General features: G+C 43.9%; 1 protein-coding gene across 1 annotated transcript in view; it reads left to right on the top strand.

The window, feature by feature from the left end:
* The first annotated feature begins 1,189 nt into the window (after positions 1-1,189).
* The window catches only part of LOC121853509 (discoidin domain-containing receptor 2-like), an 85,735-nt gene continuing 67,417 nt past the window's right edge, over positions 1,190-19,507 (top strand). The window contains 1 exon segment of the mRNA XM_042347661.1: positions 1,190-1,437. The gene's annotated coding sequence lies outside the window, so the exon portion shown is untranslated.

Here is a 19,507-nt window from a genome sequence, read left to right as displayed (position 1 = left end):
CAATGTCGGAGGAGAGGTTGATGTGCATAACCATGGTCTTGGTATGGTTGATGGTGACATGGTTGTTGGTGGCCCAGTTTTGGAGACTGTTCAATAAATCCTGAAGGGCGGTATAGTCGGGAGCAGAATTGTTGACGCTGATCCCAATGGTGGAGTCGTCGACAGGGGTTTCTCTTAGGGCATCATTGATGAGCATAAGGTATGTATGTATGTATGTATGTATGTATGTATGTAGTCATTCCCCCCACACACGCTACCCCCCACACCCCTCATGCTACCCCCCCCCCCCAGTGAGGTATGTGGTGGTCCAGGTGAAGGTAACGACCAATCAACATTGTCTCTGCCATCACCATCGGTACTGTGGTTGTTAACTTGTGAGTAAATTATTAAGTAAACCAATCATATAAATATATTGATGGCGTATTAATGGCGTGTTGATGTTAGTGGCGGTGATAGTGTTGGTGGTACTGGTGGTGATAGTGGTGGTAATAGTGGTGGTAGTGGTGGTAATGGTGGTGATAGTGGTGGTAGTGGTGGTGGTAGTAGTTCGGGGGGTGGTAATGGTGGTGATAGTGGTGGTAATAGTGGTGGTGGTAATGGTGGTGATAGTGGTAGTAGTGGTGGTGGATATAAGCTGCAGGTCGTCATTATCTCACCTAACTAATGAATGTGTTCCCAGGGTATAAACTTCTCCTGTACTCTCACCTCCGGCCGTCACCTGTTGTTTCACCCTCACTACGTTTCGGTATTACTCGAATCTGTGTTTTGCGAGGCGTGAATTTTCGTATAAACTTTCAAATATCTGCCTGGCTGAAGAGAGGAAGGGCTGGAAGGAGGGAGGCAAAGAGGGAGCGAGAGAGGAAGGAGGGAGGCAAAGAGGGAAGGAGGGATTGAGGGAGGGAGTGAATGAGGGAGGGAGGAGGGTTGGGCAGTTCGTCTAAACTCACCTTTTCTTTGACGATAAAATTTCGGCATGATTCAACTGTGTAAGAATCATTTATTTCTATTTACTGTTTTCGGTCCTTCATCAACCACAGTGTTACTTGAGGCAGACACAAGTGGCTATCGTAAAATCATCGCACTAAAATCACACACAAGAAAAACAAACGGTAAATGAAGAGGCGGCATCCCCCGCCGGGGGAAAGGTACAGATGACCGTCGTGGCCACACTTCAGTATCGTCCCGGTAGAGGTGAGGTGAGGGTGTGTCATTCCTCGCTCCGGAGTTCTCTTGTCTGGTTCCAAGGTATTACCCGAGAGAACGCTGGTATTTTCAAACGATTCTTTTAATTTAAAAAGATTACAGTGTGAGTGTAAGAGATCGTACACAGGCTGGTGGTGAACGACACGAAACATTAAGTGGACTTTTGTTAATATATGAAATTTTTGTGCATTCATCATCAAAAGCAATTTGGAATTTACTTTGCATCTGAAAAAGGTAAGTTAAGATTTACTCTCACATTCCTTTATTATGTACAAATCTTTAACGAAACCTGTAATACTTATTGGTAATTACTAACAGAAGTTTATTACAAATTTTAGTGGACAAAACGATCAAGTAAAGTAGTTAAGAACTTCGGTGTTAGTTTATAGAAGAATAAGTATGACCAGAGCCGTCGTCTCCTCAACGTGACCCTATAATATAACTCTTTAATGGGAAAAGTTTATATTGAAAAAGTTATGGCAGAAATCTCCTTGGCAATAATTACTCTTGTTCTCGCGTGCTTGTTGTCGTTCGCCAGATCTTGCCTGGATTCATTTGTCCTAATCCTGGATTATTGTAGTTTAAGCGACGTAAACAAGCTTACTTTGGGGATAAAATCGATGAAATTGTCCATTTAAACGTATTAAACAACAATCTAATTCTCTTATATCGGTTTAAATCTCCTCTTACTTATAAAACAAGTGACTTCAGAAACTTTTTTATAAGGTACTTAAGACTTTCTAAACTATTTTCCGCTTGATTCAGTCCCGGTAGAAGTGAGGTTGACGTTAAACAGATGGCAATAAACCCGAACTACTGTTATTATTGCCTGAGTAACTGACAACGACTTATGCATTAAGAGTTATCATAGAGGCATCGGGCATCATACAGACAGGCATGATGGTAGGTGCATACTAATGGTACTACATCAATGACATTATTATTATCGTTTGACAGGTACTGGGGAACTCTCTCTCTACCCGAGTCTCTTTATGTTTCTCTGTCTCTAGCTTTCTATCTCTGTCTATTCTGCCTGTCTGTCTCTTTCTGTCCTTGTCTACATATCTCTGTCATTTTATCTCTCTCTCTCTCTCTCTCTCTCTCTCTCTCTCTCTCTCTCTCTCTCTTTCTTTCTCTCTCGTGGTCAAATATCACTTCCTCACCACCGTGTCCACAGATACACACTAACAATACAGTCTTCCCCAGCTGCAGTTATAATGGTAATAATATGTGTTCATGTGTCTCTATAGCTTAAATGAGGTGAGGTCAAAAGGTTTAGTCTAGATAACAATTGGGAGCCCAGGTGTGTGCTAATAGAGGGGTGCATCTTCCACTTCTGTAGTAGTGAATTTGTGTGAGAGAGAGAGAGAGAGATTCTTATTGTAGCTAAAATGCCAAAACAGAGCCAGGCACACACACACACACACACACACACACACACACACACACACACACACACACACACACACACTTACATACATACATGTACATACACGTTACACATGTTAACACGAGGTGCAATTTGCGCAATCTTGGAATCGGTGTCAAAATTATCCCACGTCATGAATCAACCTAACCTAACCCGACCTAACCCGACTTAAGCGTATTTTGGGTTACGTCGGTATTGTAAGGTTTAGTCGTTGTGTCGTATATTACTCTGGTCAGGATTACAACATAGCACAAGGTAATACTAGTGATAATATACACTGTACGCACAATATTCCTCCCGAGAAATACTGACCGGGTAATATTTAACTAACCAGTACCCCAGTCGACAATATTTCTTCCTCTAAAATTATTATAATCTGAATAAGAAAAAATTAAGGTGTGTGTTTAGCCAGATGGTGTGTTACCTTACGTCATAGTGAGGAAGACGGAGCCAGTTAACCTACCTATACACTTGTTACCTGTGTTCCTTACAGCAGGTGTGTGTGTGTGTTTGTGTGGGGAAGCCACATGTGTGAGGGGACGGACCAACCTGGACGTTGTGACACACACACGGAGGGAGAGTTGACACCGGTCTGCCGTGTGGAGGGGAGGGGGGGAGGGGGTAGAGGTAGGGGAGAGTTGCAACATTGAGCAGCCTCTACCCAGGTGTGTCGCCGGGCTGGGAGTCCACAGTATGAATGAACGTAAGCCTCTCTGGCATTGTTTACATCTCTCACTCAAGAACTAATGACTGAACATTTTAATATATTCGTTATTATGAAGCTTTATTAAACAATGGTGTATATTAACAAGTTATGTGAAAGTGATCTATGATTATAGTGATATTTAGTGACGTAATACTACACTACATGTTAGTGTGAGTTATAGTGTTCACTTTGACTGTATAAACATTAGATCCCTGTTTATATATATATATATATATATATATATATATATATATATATATATATATATATATACACTAGCAGAATCGCTGCCCTCCGGGCGGCTCATCCGCTAGGCCACGGTAGGATGATGTGTGATGATGGGTGGTGTTATATGTAGTGATGATGGATGAAGTTATATGTAGTGATGATGGGTGGTGTTATATGTAGTGATGATGGATGATGTTATATGTAGTGATGATGGATGGTGTTATATGTAGTGATGATGGATGATGTTACATGTAGTGATGATGGATGGTGTTATATGTAGTGATGATGGATGATGTTATATGTAGTGATGATGGATGATGTTATTTGTAGTGATGATGGATGTTGTTATATGTAGTGATGATGGGTGGTGTTATATGTAGTGATGATGGATGATGTTATATGTAGTTATGATGGATGGTGTTATATGTAGTGATGATGGATGATGTTACATGTAGTGATGATGGATGGTGTTATATGTAGTGATGATGGATGATGTTATATGTAGTGATGATGGATGATGTTATATGTAGTGATGATGGGTGATGTTATATGTAGTGATGATGGATGTTCTTATATGTAGTGATGATGGATGTTGTTATTTGTTGATATGTATGTGATGATGGATGATGTGATGATGATGTGATGATATATGTAGTGATGATGGATATGTAGTGATGATGGATATATGTAGTGATGATGGATGATGTTATATGTATGATGATGATGTTATATGTAGTGATGATGGATGATGTTATATGTATGATGATATGTAGTGATGGTGGTGTTATATGTAGTGATGATGGATGTTGTTATATGTAGTGATGATGGATGTTGTTATATGTAGTGATGATGGATGGTGTTATATGTAGTGATGATGGGTGGTGTTATATGTAGTGATGATGGATGATGTTATATGTAGTGATGATGGATGATGTTATATGTCGTGATGATGGGTGGTGTTATATGTAGTGATGATGGATGAGGTTATATGTAGTGGTGATGGATGTTGTTATATGTAGTGATGATGGGTGGTGTTATATGTAGTGATGATGGATGGTGTTATATGTAGTGATGATGGGCGGTGTTATATGTCGTGATGATGGATGATGTTATATGTAGTGGTGCTGGATGTTGTTATATGTAGTGATGATGGGTGGTGTTATATGTAGTGATGATGGGTGGTGTTATATGTAGTGATGATGGGTGGTTTTATATGTAGTGATGATGGATGATGTTATATGTAGTGATGATGGATGATGTTATATGTAGTGGTGATGGGTGGTGTTATATGTAGTGATGATGGGTGGTGTTATATGTAGTGATGATTACACAATAAAATAATAACAGTTTAATGCTAAAAGAAATATACTTTGCTGTACCGTTGTAGTGAAAACATTGTGGAACTTACATACACCGTTAATGAACTATTGATGGAAGAAGAAGTTTTGGGGACTGAACAGTGAGACAATGTGGAGCCTCCCGGAGGGTGGCGTCCTACCGTGGCCTATATATATATATATATTTATATATGTATATGTGTGTGTGTGTGTGTCTAAGTTGGTATCAGGAGTATCAAGTATTGTGTCAGAATTGAAGGTTCGTATTTTAAAGATAATTTTGTCTGGTGATGAAATTAAAAAAAAAATTGTGTAACATTATGAGTTGTTGTGAGAGACCGAGGAAGAGTAGGGGCTTGAAGAACAGGTTTAAGACCTGGTGAGGAATATGGTTTCCTTCCGCCCTCCCTTCCTTCCTTCCTCTCCTCCTTCCTCCTTCCTCCTTCCCTTCCTTCCTTCCTGCCGTCCTTCCTTCCCTTCCTTCCTTCCTTCCGCCCTCCCTTCCTTCCTTCCTCTCACCACCCTCCCTCCGACCCTCCCTCCTCCATTCCCTTACCTTCATTTTTGTTTTACTTTCGCAGATAAGAGAAAGTAGAAGAGCAATAATTATCACCAGTTAGAGAGAAAGGATGGGGAGGAGGAGGGCGGGAAGACTTGTTCCCTCCTCCTCTTCCTCTTCCTCCTCCTCCAGACAGGATTTTTTAAGACTCATTCATGACTCAACATTTTCTAGCTAATCTGTTTTCCCTCTTCTCTTGTTCTTTTCTTTATTATGTTCCTCTCTCTCTCTCTCTCTCTCTCTCTCTCTCTCTCTCTCTCTCTCTCTCTCTAAAAAAAAGAAAGAGGCTGAAAAAGAACAGAACATTACGTAGCCTCGAGTATAACAAACTTGATGAACAACAACCTGACTACAAGCATCACCTTCCCTCTCTTCCTTCCTCCCTCCCTCCTTCCCTCTCTTGTTTCCTTACCTCCTTCCCTCTCTTCCTTCCTCCCTCCCTCCTTCCCTCTCTTGCTTCCTCCTTCCCTCCCTTCCTCTGATCCTCCCATCAATAATAGTATATAATAACACAGGCTGAGGAATAAGACATTGTCAACTTGTTCTGGTCACTAAGACAAATCTCACGACCCATAATATCAAACCATTGACTTTTACCAGTAATAATAATAACTAACTTCCTTAACACAATTGACTAATAAAAATAAAGTTTGAATGTTAAAATGACACGGATGAAAATGAACCAAATGAATAAACTTTTAATTCTTGTGAACTTAGTCAACTTAACCCTGCGTTCTTAGGTTAGGTTAAGTTAGGCTTCATTGGGTTAGGCTAAATTAGGTTAGGTTAGGTTATATTAGGTAGGAAGCTTAGGTTTGGTAGGTTATGTTATGTGGTGTAATGGTCAACATTCTCGCCTCGCAAGCGAGAGGACCCGGTTTCGATCCCCGGGCAGGGTGAAACTATGGGCAAGTTTCTTTACGCTGTTTGCCTCTGTCTACCCAGCAGTAATTGGGGACCTGGATGTTAATCGATTTGTGGATCGTGTTCCGGGGTAATGGTTAGCCAGTGCAGTTGGCGAGTTGTCCGGTCTTCTCGGACTATTCCTTGACACTGGGTCATGCAGCTCGCTAGCTCAGGGTGTGGTTGTTGTGTTGGCGACAGCTTCTACACCTTAAACAAATTCACGCCTAGGTGGCCCTTGGGCCGGCCATCCTCGTTACACGAGGGGCAACCATTATTAGGTTAAGTTAGGTTAGAATAGGTTAGGTTAGGATAGGATAGGTTAGTTTAGATTAGGATGGGTTGAGTAATGCGGTGTCTCAGGAGTGCTGTACAGTAATGATACGTCCACCATTAACCTTAATATTCACCAAATAGCATCCGATCGCATCTAGAGAAAAATAAATTAATCTACGACTCTCAACATGGGTTTACAAAGGGAAAATCTTGTCTAACAAATCTGCTGACGTTTTTTTAGGAAAGTCTTCGAGGTAGTAGATAATGACGATAATTACGATGTTATTTACTTTGACTTTAGCAAAGCGTTTGACAGTACCGCATCAGAGGCTTCTGAGAAAAGTTAAGGCTCATGGTATCGTGGGGAAAGTTTTAAATTGGATAAAATCATGGCTCACCGATAGAACACAGAGGGTCAGCGTAGATGGTGTTAAATCTGAGTGGGGTTTTGTAACCAGTGGGGTTCCCCAGGGGTCAGTACTGGGCCCACTCTTGTTCTTAATCTACATAAACGATCTAGATACTGGGATCAGCAGTGACATAAGCAAGTTTGCAGATGACACCAAAATAGGGCTGCAGATTAATTCAGGGCAGGATGCAAATGCAGGAGTCAGGAGGATTTAAATAAACTGCAGGAGTGGTCAGAAAAATGACAAATGAAATTCAACACCAGCAAGTGCATCGTACTTAATATTGGAAGAACAAATACTGTCGATGTATACAACCTTAACAATATCAACCTTGAGAAGTCGACTTGTGAAAGAGACTTAGGGGTACTTGTAAGCCCGGACCTACGGCTTAGAAAACAGTGCGTTAATGTTCGAAATAAGGCAAACAAAGTATTAGGTTTTATATCTAGAAGTGTAAGTAATAAGAGTGCAGAGTACTTATTGCAACTATATCTTGTGCTAGTCAGGCCGCACCTCGATCATGCGGTTCAGTTCTGGCTCCCTTATTATAGAATGGATATCAATTCACTGGAGTCGGTGCAGCGAAGATTGACGAAAATGATTCCGGGACATAGAAACCTTCCATACCAAGATAGGTTAAAGAAACTAAACTTGCATTCTCTAGAAAGACGAAGAGTGCGGGGAGATGTGATAGAAGTATTTAAGTGGGGGAAAGGAATCAATAAAGGCGATATAGATAAAGTTCTTATAATATCCGAGCAGGGAAGGACTCGTAGCAACGGATTTAAGTTGGATAAGTTTAGGTTTAGGAGGGAGATAGGGAGGAAATGGTTCACAAATAGGGTGGTAGACGAGTGGAACAAGCTTAGCAACTTTGTAGTGAGTGCTGGAACGCTGGAGAGTTTTAAAAGGAGTCTGGATAAATTCATCGATGATAGAGAGTGGTATATTTCCTTGTATCACCTCATGAAACACACGTCGGTATACTATCACCTCATGAAGCACACGTCGGTATATTTCCTTGTATCACCTCATGAACCACACGTCGGTATACTTAATAATCAGTACGAGATAATTAAATAAAATAATCCTTAATTGGACTGCCAGAGAAATTAAACAATAATAAAGAAATGTTGGAGACCATTTGTATGATGTGGACAGACGAACGAACACTCGCCCTTAACTCTGATGGAGAGAGAAAAATAATTGATAGACTCAAAGGAAGTTAAATAAAGATAATGAAGAGATAACAGACCGAGTTAATACAAGTATGGAAGATAAGATTAAACCTTCTTAACTCTCCCATAATGACGATGACTTGTCGAGTAGTGGGTGTACCTGGTGGGTGTAACTGGTGGGTGTACCTGGTGGGGGTACCTGGTGGGTGTAACTGGTGGGTGTACCTGGTGGGTGTAACTGGTTGGTGTACCTGGTGGGTGTAACTGGTGGGGTACCCTGACCTTTACTAGGCAACATTTACAAGGGATCGTTGACCCTGTGTGTTTACCAGCACTGTGCACTGCTGTACTCTCTCTCCGAGTCACTGACTGGCACACACACACACACACACACACACACACACACACACACACACACACACACACACACACACACACACACAAACAGCTGTAAAGGAGACGGTACTATTAAAGATCTCATTACTTGCCTCTGTCTTGTACACTGAGAGATATTCACTTATAGTCGCAAGGAGAGCGAGGTAAGGAAGGCTCTTTTATCTCACATGAAAGACTCACTAGTGATGTGTGGTGGGGAGAGGGAGGAGTAGAGAGAAAGATACAACAGAGAGATAAAGATAGAGAGAAAGAGATGAAGAAGGTTAGAGAGACCTGAAGAAACTTAGAGGCCGGAGAGAGAGAGAGAGAGAGAGAGAGAGAGATTTGATAATGAAGAAGGTCGGGAGTACAGAGATAGAGGTCAGCTTGGACATGAACTCTACCAAAGGAAATATTGTCCAGTCACTCACCATTCATGTTCACCTCTCTCTCTCTCTCTCTCTCTCTCTCTCTCTCTCTCTCTAAATATCTGTGTGTGTAAATAATAATAATAAACGGTTTATTAATAGAGTTGCAGCCGGTGGCTGAAAATATACAGACTTACATTTGATTTAGACATAATGATATAATATGCATTGAATACATTTATAGGGCTGTACAGTACATAAATCAGCAGTTGTTTATTATTTTAACAATAGATGGGATGGTGCTGTTCTTATATCTATCGGTGCGGGCTCTTATGGGCTGTATTTTGTTGTAGTGGCGGACTGCGCGAGTTGGGTGGGGTGCTGCAGGTGGCAGGAGGTGGCGATGACGAGGGTGGTGCAGTAGTCCACTGCCAAACCTTTCCAGTGCTTGGTGGTGGAGGTCACTGAGGGATGGCATTTCCAGGGTGGAGAGAGTGTGTGTGTGTGTGTGTGTCTGTCTGTGTGTGTGTCTGTCTGTGTGTGTGTGTGTGTGTCCTATATCACGACTCTCACGTGAGGAAAATTAATAAATATTGATAAAAAATACTTTTAAAACTGTTCAACTTCACACAAACTTTCTCCGGGTTTATTGTGGACGAACAGGCAGACAGACAGACAGACAGACAGACAGACAGACAGACAAAATATAAGTGTTCCAATACTGTGGATGAAAAATACTTGGGTTTCGTTTCTGGTTATAAATACAAAATGAAATTGGTTTCTCAGCCGTAAGTGTTAGCCCATCGGTCTGTCTGTCTGGCCACCTTCACTATCCTACTTCCTCCTTCACATTTCTCTTCATTGTAATTCCTTTTGTCTCTCTTATTCTTTTACGTCACTCTCTTCCTCTCTCCACCATCACTCGCTCTCCCCACCACCATCCCTCTCGCCACCACCACTCCCTCTCTCCACCACCACTCCCTCTCTCCACCACCACTCCCTCTCATCACCAACCACCAACCACTCCCTCTCCACCACCACCTCTCCTTCTCCCCCACCACCACACCTCCTCTCCCCACCACCACTCCCTCTCTCCACCACCTCTCCCTCTCTCCTCCACCTCTCTCCACTAACACACCTCCTCTCCCCACCACCACTCCTCTCTCCACCACCTCCCTCTCTCTCCACCTCCCTCTCCACCACCACCTCTCCCCACCATCACCACTCCTCTCTCCACCACCACTCCCTCTCCACCACTCCCTCTCTCTCCACCACCCTCCCTCTCCACCACCACTCCCTCTCTCCACCACCACTCCCTCTCCTCTCACCACCCACCACCTCCCACTCTCCACTCACCACTCCCTCCCCCACCACTTCCTCTCTCCACCACCACCTCCTCTCTCCACCACCATCCCCTCTTCCACCACCTCCCTCACTCCGCCACCCACTCCCTCTCTCCACCACCACTCCCTCTCATCACCACCACCACCACTCCTCTCTCCACCACCTCCTCTCTCCACCACCTCACCCTCTCTCCACCACCTCCTCTCCCCACCACCACTCCCTCTCATCCACCACCACTCCCTCTCTCTCCACCACCACTCCCCTCTCCACCACCACTCCTCTCTCTCCGCCACCACTCCTCTCCCCACCACCACTCTCCCACCACCACTCCCCTCTCTCCACCACCACCCCTCTCTCCACCTCCCTCCTCCACCACCACCCTCTCCCCACCACCACTCCTCTCCCACCACCACTCCCTCTCTCCACCACTCCCCTCCCTCTCTCCCACCACCACCTCTCCCCACCACCACACTCCCTCTCCCCACCACCACCCTCCACCACCACCCCTCCACCACCACTTCCTCTCCACCACCACTCCTCTCTCCACCACCACCCACCACCCCTCTCCACCACCCTCCACCACCACTCCCTCTCCCCCACCACCACTCCCTCTCTCCACCACCACCTCTCTCCACCACCCCTCCCTCTCCACCACCACTCCCTCTCCACCAAATGCACCCCTCTCTCCACCACCACCCCTCTCTCCACCACCACACTCCCCTCTCTCCACCACCACTCCTCTCCCCCCTCCACCACCACTCCCTCTCCCCACCACCACTCCCTCTCTCCACCACCACTCCCTCTCTCCACCACCACTCCCTCTCCCCACCACCACTCCCTCTCATCACCACCACTCCCTCTCTCCACCACCACTCCCTCTCTCCACCACCACCTCTCCACCACCCTCTCCACCACCACCCTCTCCCACCACCACCCTCTCCACCACCACTCCCTCTCTCCACCACCTCCTCTCCACCACCACCTCTCTCCACCACCACTCCCTCTCCCCACCACCACCCTCTCTCTCCACCACCACTCCCTCTCTCCACCACCACCCCTCTCTCCACCACCACTCCCTCTCCACCACCACTCCCCTCTCCACCACCTCTCTCTCTCTCCACCACCACCCCTCTCCCCACCACCACCCCTCTCTCACCACCACCCCTCTTCCACCACCTCCCTCTCTCTCTCCACCACCACCTCTCCTCACCACCACCCTCTCTCTCCACCACCACCCCTCTCCCCACCACCACTCTCTCTCACCACCACCCTCTCTCCACCACCTCTCCCTCTCTCCACCACCACTCCCTCTCCACCACCACCTCCTCATCACCACCACTCTCTCCACCACCACTCCCTCTCTCCACCACCACCCCTCTCCCCACCACCACTCCCTCTCTCCACCACCCACTCCCCCTCTCCACCACCACTCCCTCTCATCACCACCACCCCTCTCTCCACCACCACTCCCTCTCTCCCACCACCACCCCCTCTCCACCATCACTCCCCTCACCACCCACTCCCTCTCTCCACCACCACCTCTCTCCACCACCACCCCTCTCCACCACCTCTCCCTCTCCACCACCACTCCCTCTCCACCACCACACTCTCTCTCCACCACCACCTCTCCACCACCACTCCCTCCCCACCACCACTCCTCTCATCACCACCACTCTCTCCACCACCACTCTCTCCACCACCACTCCTTCACCAACACTCCCTCCCTCTTACCTTTAATACACTAAATATACAACTAGGATGTTAAGACCATTTTCTGTGATTGTATGGCCGCTGTGTCTACTTCTGGTGAATTTATTTAACACACTCGGCTCCTGTGTCGGCCCAAGTGTACTGCGAGGCGGGACTAAAAATAACAACCATTCCAGTGTTACTTTTTGGAGGAGAGATGCATATAGGGGTGTGTAGTGCTGTACATACATATACATAACATACACACCTATACACAGACGTACCGAGACACACACACACACACACTCACTCACTATGTACTGTATATGTAAAATATCTGCCAGCCGTAGAGTGGCTCGGCGGAAGTAATTTGAAGTCAGGAGTAAAAATAAGATCAGGTTCCAATACTCTGCACAGTTCCAACAATTTTTTCCTCCCTGACGTTTACCAGTAAGTATTACCATTTTTCCCCAGAGCTTTTTTTAAGCCCATATTCGTGTCTAGAAAACATATTCTCTTAAAGGCATACAATATATCCCAGCGGTCGGAGTATAACGGAGTATATATTGTTGGTATATACAGTGAGTATAGGTTATAGATATATCGTATATATATATATATATATATATATATATATATATATATATATATATATATATATATATATATATATATATATATATATATTTATATATATACTGTATATATATTTGTTGTTTTAGGGTTCATAATACAGTAGTATGATGCGTCTCCGGAGGTATGTTTTTTTTTTACAGTATTAGCCCACCCTGGCAGGTCACTGACCCACACGGGGCCTGGCGAAAATGTAATAATAATAATAATACTAATAATAATAATATTAATAATAATAATAATAATAATAATATTAATACTAATATTAATAATAATAATAATAATAATAATAATAATAATAATAATAATAATAACAATAATAATAATAATAACAGTAATAATAATAATAATAATAACAATAATAATAATAATAATTATAATAATAATAATAATTATAATAATAATAACAATAATAATAATATTAATAATAAAATATTAATAATATTAATAATAGTAATAATAATATTAATAATAATTATAATAATTCATAGTAAATAAAATATTATAAAATACAAAATTTAAAATAAAATACAAATTATAATAATAATAATAATAAAGAACCATAAAGAAAAACAAAAATTTAAAAAAGCAAGTGATAAACTCTATATCTTCCCAGGCGGTAGTACCTCCCTGCTTGGTAGCTGCCTACTACCTACTGACTGGTGTATGAATGTATGAACAGAATACGATTTATTTGATAAGATTAAGTATGTGTGTGTGTGTATAGATATGTATGTATATGAAAAAGACAAACAAAACTTAATGTCCAGATTAACACACAACAACAGCAATTACAACACCTTAACACTCACCTGACCACCAGGTTAATTAGGTAATTAGTTATGATCATATAGGCTCTAACAGGTGACAAACATGCCTCAGTCCCGGGGTTGGAGTCTGAAAGGTTCGCATGTTAAGTGTAGCCCAAAGCCGCAGATGTGAGGCAGATAGATAGATACTCAGTAGGTCAAACTCGTCAGCCACGTTCACATAGATTCAATACATACTGTATAAAGACATTTTCGGTATACATCAATATACATATAGGTAGACAGTGTAGGTATACAAACAATATTCATAGACAGTACAGGTATACATCAATATACATAGACAGTACAGGTATACAAACAATATACTGTACATATATAGTACAGGTATATACACAATGAGAACACATCAAACTGGCTTACGTAATTGACTGTAGCAAATAACAGTCACACTAACACCAATATTACTCGACTTATCACTTTCCTTTCACCAATTAATAATAGAAATTAATAATAGAAATTTATAAAAATGCTATTCCCTAAACTTGTGAGAATACTCCGCCAGGTGGCCGAGTTCTGGCAGGGTCGCCCCACCTCCACCACGGGGAGTTCATTGGCGACCTTCCCCTCACCAAAATATTACCCAATCTTCCAGGCCAAATTTTATGTGACACAATTCCTCCACCGAGTACAATTGCTTTAAAGTTATTGTGTTTTGGTAAGAGGTGGGAGATGGGAGGTTGTTGTGGGGGGAGAGTGGGGAGAAAGAAGAGGAGTGGGAGGAGAAACAGGGGGAGTTGGAAAAGTGGGGTTAAGGAAGAGGGGGTAGAGTGAGAAGGAGGGGGAGAAGGGAAGGAAGAGGGTGAGAGAGGGGGGAAGCTGGAGATACTATAAGCATTTGTTTATTATGACCATCGCGTTCACAAAGGATGAAAAAAAGACCCCATCCAGGTTAGCGTTTGTAGGTGAGCGCATCATATGAATATTCCAGGATACTTGTAGCGGTGCACAAGTTAAGGCCTCTCACATTAGCTCAGTGTTCGATACATTACAGACCCTCAGGGCGATGTTGCAGCTCACGGGATTATCTCAGCCATAAATACGGATTTTCACACAATACGTATACACAAAATCACAGATCCATTTGACTTTAAATCACAAATAACATGGATAATAACCATTGAAATTATAATGAAACGAAATAATTAATTACACTCGTTTACTGCTCATAATTAGGAGCTAAAACAGCATAAAGAATATCTAACTAGCTGGAGGAATATTTATAAAGTTATCTCTACGTTAATTTCACTCCTAACTGATTTAAGTGAACTTCTTTACTGAAGTCAAAGTATTCTGAATATTTATCTTACAAACCTTTGAGAAACAGGAACCGGGAACCTTTAAAATTTGGTTACTGGTGTACTGGGAGGAAGTCACCGAGGTGGTTACTGGTGTACTGGGAGAGAGTCACCGAGGTGGTTACTGGTGTGCTGGGAGGGAGTCACCGAGGTGGTTACTGGTGTACTGGGAGGGAGTCACCGAGGTGGTTACTGGTGTACTGGGAGGGAGTCACCGAGGTGGTTACTGGTGTACTGGGAGGAGTCACTGGAGGTGGTTACTGGTGCATTGGGAGGGAGCCACTGAGGTGGTTACTGGTGTACTGGGAGGGAGTCACTGAGGTGGTTACTGGTGTACTGGGAGGAAGTTTACTGAGGTGGTTATTGGTTTTACTGGGAGGGGAGTCACCGAGGTGGTTACTGGTGTACTGGGAGGGAGTCACCGAGGTGGTTACTGGTGTACTGGGAGGAAGTCACCGAGGTGGTTACTGGTGTACTGGGAGGGAGTCACCGAGGTGGTTACTGGTGTACTGGGAGGAAGTCACCGAGGTGGTTACTGGTTTTACTGGGAGGGAGTCACCGAGGGTCTCTAGACTGGGTAGAGTCCCAGCACTCTTCTCACGGCTTTAAACTAGTGACTGGTGTAGTGTGGTGTGGTGTAGTGTAGTGTGGTGTGGTGTAGTGTAGTGTGGTGTGGTGTGGTGTGGTGTGGTGTGGTGTAGTGTGGTGTGGTGTAGTGTGGTGTGGTGTCAGGGGATTTAGCGTAAGGTATTTTAAGGATCCGAAGACTGTTGTAGTGTTTTCTTTCTCTCTATTTCTCCCCGCTTCTCTCTCTCTTTTCTCTCGGTCTGACTTTATTTCGCAATTATTTTCTCTCTGTTTCTCAAATTTCTCTCTCTCTGCTTTCTCTCTATCTGACTTTCACACACACACACACACACACTCACACACACACACACTATATGGTGGGCGTAACCGAATGCCTAATGAAGGAGGGGCACCTGACACATACCTGCCTCTCTGCTTAAGGGAGTAAACCTTGCAATTCTTTAGTTCTCAAGGTGGATTGAGACCAGATGAAGTAGCGTTGTTGTTAGTAATTCTACTGAGATAACACCTGCTACTAGGAGAGAGAGAGAGAGAGATATGCAGGAGGCGGTGGTGTAAATAGTCGAGATCCCCGGAAGCACATATGTTCGTACCCAGGGTTCGAATCCCGGTGTTTGGCGGCACTCAGTTGTGATGTTATATAGATAATCTATGAGGGAGTGATCTCTCTCTCTCTCTCTCTCTCTCTCTCTCTCTCTCTACAACTCACCACAGGATATAGTAACACAATCCTCGACATACTACAAACTAACGAAAATATAAATCAATAAACAAATAAGGAACGATGATAAAAGAAGAAGTAGACAGGCATGAATAACGAAGAGAGAGAGAGAGAGAGAGAGAAAACCCACCCATATTTTCCCCAGGTAGGACAGGTGACTAAGTTGTGGTCATATAGGAAAAATATCCCTCAGATGTACATACACTCACCTGACCACCATACCTTATGATGTGTTGGTGAGTTTTACAACAACAACAACAAAAACAACAACAACAACAACAACAACAACAACAACAACAACAACAATAATGTATACTGTATATTGTTGTTCCATTGCTACGTCTCTCAAGATCAATAAATTATTTTTGATAGTCAGAAGTTTCGGTGGATTAGTAGGGTGCAAGACTCACCTCCTGTCTTAAGGGTCACTGGTTCGATCCCAAGACACTGTAAGTCGACCCAATTGTACATAGGTGCCTCAATGTACAGTTGGGGTACTGGAGATGATCGTGTACAGTGTTGGCCATGTGTAGTGAAGATGTTGTAAACAGTATCTTTTTACTTTAACCTGTTGCGTTTCCTCTCTCTCTCTCTCTCTCTCTCTCTCTCGCGGGGTCGTCCGCTAAAGACAGCAACAAAACACTTGGCTTCCATAAGATACTGCGACTTCTCTTAACCACACTCGAGCCTTGACCCATCCTGACCCTGTGTGCCCTGTCGTGATCTATTGAGAGAGAGAGAGAGAGAGAGAGAGAGAGAGAGAGAGAGAGGTCGGGGAATACAATAATAAATCAAGAATATTTTTTGTGACGCCTTAAACCAAGTCTAAACTATTTGTTGGAAATTACTCTCTCCTTTTTCGCCTCCTTCTCCTCCTCTTAAACCTCCTGCTCCTCCTGATGATCCTGTGTCCTGATCCAACCTGGTGAAGCACTGTGTCTTGATCCAACCTGGTGAAGCACTGTGTCTTGATCCAACCTGGTGAAGCACTGTGTCTTGATCCAACCAATTGAAGCACTGTGTCTTGATCCAACCTGGTGAAGCACTGTGTCTTGATCCAACCAGGTGAAGCACTGTGTCTTGATCCAACCTGGTGAAGCACTGTGTCTTGATCCAACCAGGTGAAGCACTGTGTCTTGATCCAACCTGGTGAAGCACTGTGTCTTGATCCAACCAATTGAAGCACTGTGTCTTGATCCAACCTGGTGAAGCACTGTGTCTTGATCCAACCTGGTGAAGCACTGTGTCTTGATCCAACCAATTGAAGCACTGTGTCTTGATCCATCCTGGTGAAGTACTGTGTCTTGATCCAACCAATTGAAGCAATGTGTCTTGATCCATCCTGGTGAAGTACTGTGTCTTGATCCAACCTGTACAAAGTGACCTTCAATTTTTCTCGCTGTTATGGATGCGAGAAATGAACCTCTCTCTCTCTCTCCCCTACACCCAGCAAGGCGTCACAGGTGGGCCAGACTTATGTTAAAGCGTATCTCTGTGTGTATCAGTGTTTTTCTCTCACCATAGAGGCTAAGGTGTGTGTGTGTGTGTGTGTGTGTGTGTGTGTGTGTGTGTGTGTGTGTGTGTGTGTGTGTGTGTGAAGGCACCCTAGTTTTTGAACCTGTGATTAAACATACTAACTTTATTTGGTGTGGTTAGGTTAGGGTTGGGTTAGGTTGGATTAGTTTAAGTAGGTTAGGTTATATCACGTTAAGCTATGGTTACGTTACGTTAATACATTACGCTAAGTTAGTTTAGAGTTGCGTTAGGTTAGGTTAGGTTAGATCAGGTTAGGTTAGGTTAATGATGCGCCTTAAGTGTTGAGTCATGAAGTGGGGTGTTTAATGTTCAGGTTAGGTTAGGTTAGTTAATGATGCGTTTTAAGTGTTGAGTCATGAAGTGGGGTGTTTAATGTTAGGTTAGGTTAGGTTAGACTGGTGGTTAGGTTAGGTTAATGATGCGCCTTAAGTGTTGAGTCATGAAGTGGGGTGTTTAATGTTAGGTTAGGTTAGGTTAGACTTGTTAGGTTAGGTTAATGATGCGCCTTAAGTGTTGAGTCATGAAGTGGGGTGTTTAATGTTAGGTTAGGTTAGGTTAGATCAGGTTAGGTTAGGTTAATGATGCGCCTTAAGTGTTGAGTCATGAAGTGGGGTGTTTAATGTTCAGGTTGTCTAACGCCTCCCTAAAGCCTTATTGTTTTGTTCTATAACTTGAAGGAGGAGTGATTATCGGAGGAAGGGAGAGAAACGAGGAGGTAGAAGACAAGGGAGAAGTAGATGGGTAGATGAGAGGTAGATAGATAGATGCGTGGGTGTAGACGTAGGCCCACTTTAGCCTACAGGGGTAACGACTCGAGACAGCCATCGTAACCCATATTTAACTACCTAGGCCTACTTAACTACATAGGCCTAGTGGTCCTTCTACCTCGCCTACTAGGGGGTAAGGGTAGGTGCTGGTAGGGGAGGGGAAGGGGGGTAAGGGAGACTGGTGGAGTAAGGGGTGAGTGTATGGGTAGGGGAGGATACAGGGAAGGTAGAGGGTTCAAAGGGGGAGAGGGGAGGGGAAGGAGGGGGAGAGGGTAGAGGGTGAACCATCAGCAATTAACGATTACTCTTGGTAACAGAACCACATGAATCTGACCTATATATACTGTTAATAAATATGATGTATTTCTTTGTGTATGAACCTCTGTCCTGCGTGGCAGTGAGAAGTGATACCACCCTCAGTGTCAAGACCTGACTGAATTATTCACAATAGGCAAACTGTACTACAAGCTTTGTCAATAAATTTGTTAAACTGAAAACTAAACTCATCGGCCAATCTTAAACCACTCGCCTAATCACTACCACCACCACCACCACCACCACCATCATCATCATCACCACCACCATCATCACCACCACTACGGCCATCACCACCATTACTGCCATCACCAACATCTTCATCATTACCACCACCATCACCATCGTCACCATCACCACCACCACCATCATCACCACCACTACTGCCATGTACCATCATCCACCATTACCACCGCTATCATCATCATCATCACCACCACCACCACCATCATCACCACCATACCATCATCACCACCACCACCATCATCACCACCACCACCACCATCATCATCATCATCATCCATCATCATCATCATCATCATCATCATCATCATCATCATCATCATCACCACCACCACCACCATTACCACCACCACTACTGCCATCACCTATCCCACTACCACTTCCATCACCACCACCATCATCACCACCACCGCCATCACCATCACCATTATCACCATCATCACCACCACCAATACCACCATCATCACCGCCATCACCATTACCACCACCACAATCATCACCATTACCATTATCACCATCATCACCAACCACCACTACCACCATCATCACCATCATCATCACCACCACCACCACC

Source organism: Homarus americanus, unplaced genomic scaffold, assembly GCF_018991925.1.
Source record: "Homarus americanus isolate GMGI-L3 unplaced genomic scaffold, GMGI_Hamer_2.0 scaffold4896, whole genome shotgun sequence".
NCBI classification, from domain to species: domain Eukaryota; kingdom Metazoa; phylum Arthropoda; class Malacostraca; order Decapoda; family Nephropidae; genus Homarus; species Homarus americanus.
Note: the sequence above shows the minus strand (reverse complement) of the source record. Positions and strands in the feature narration are given on the sequence as shown.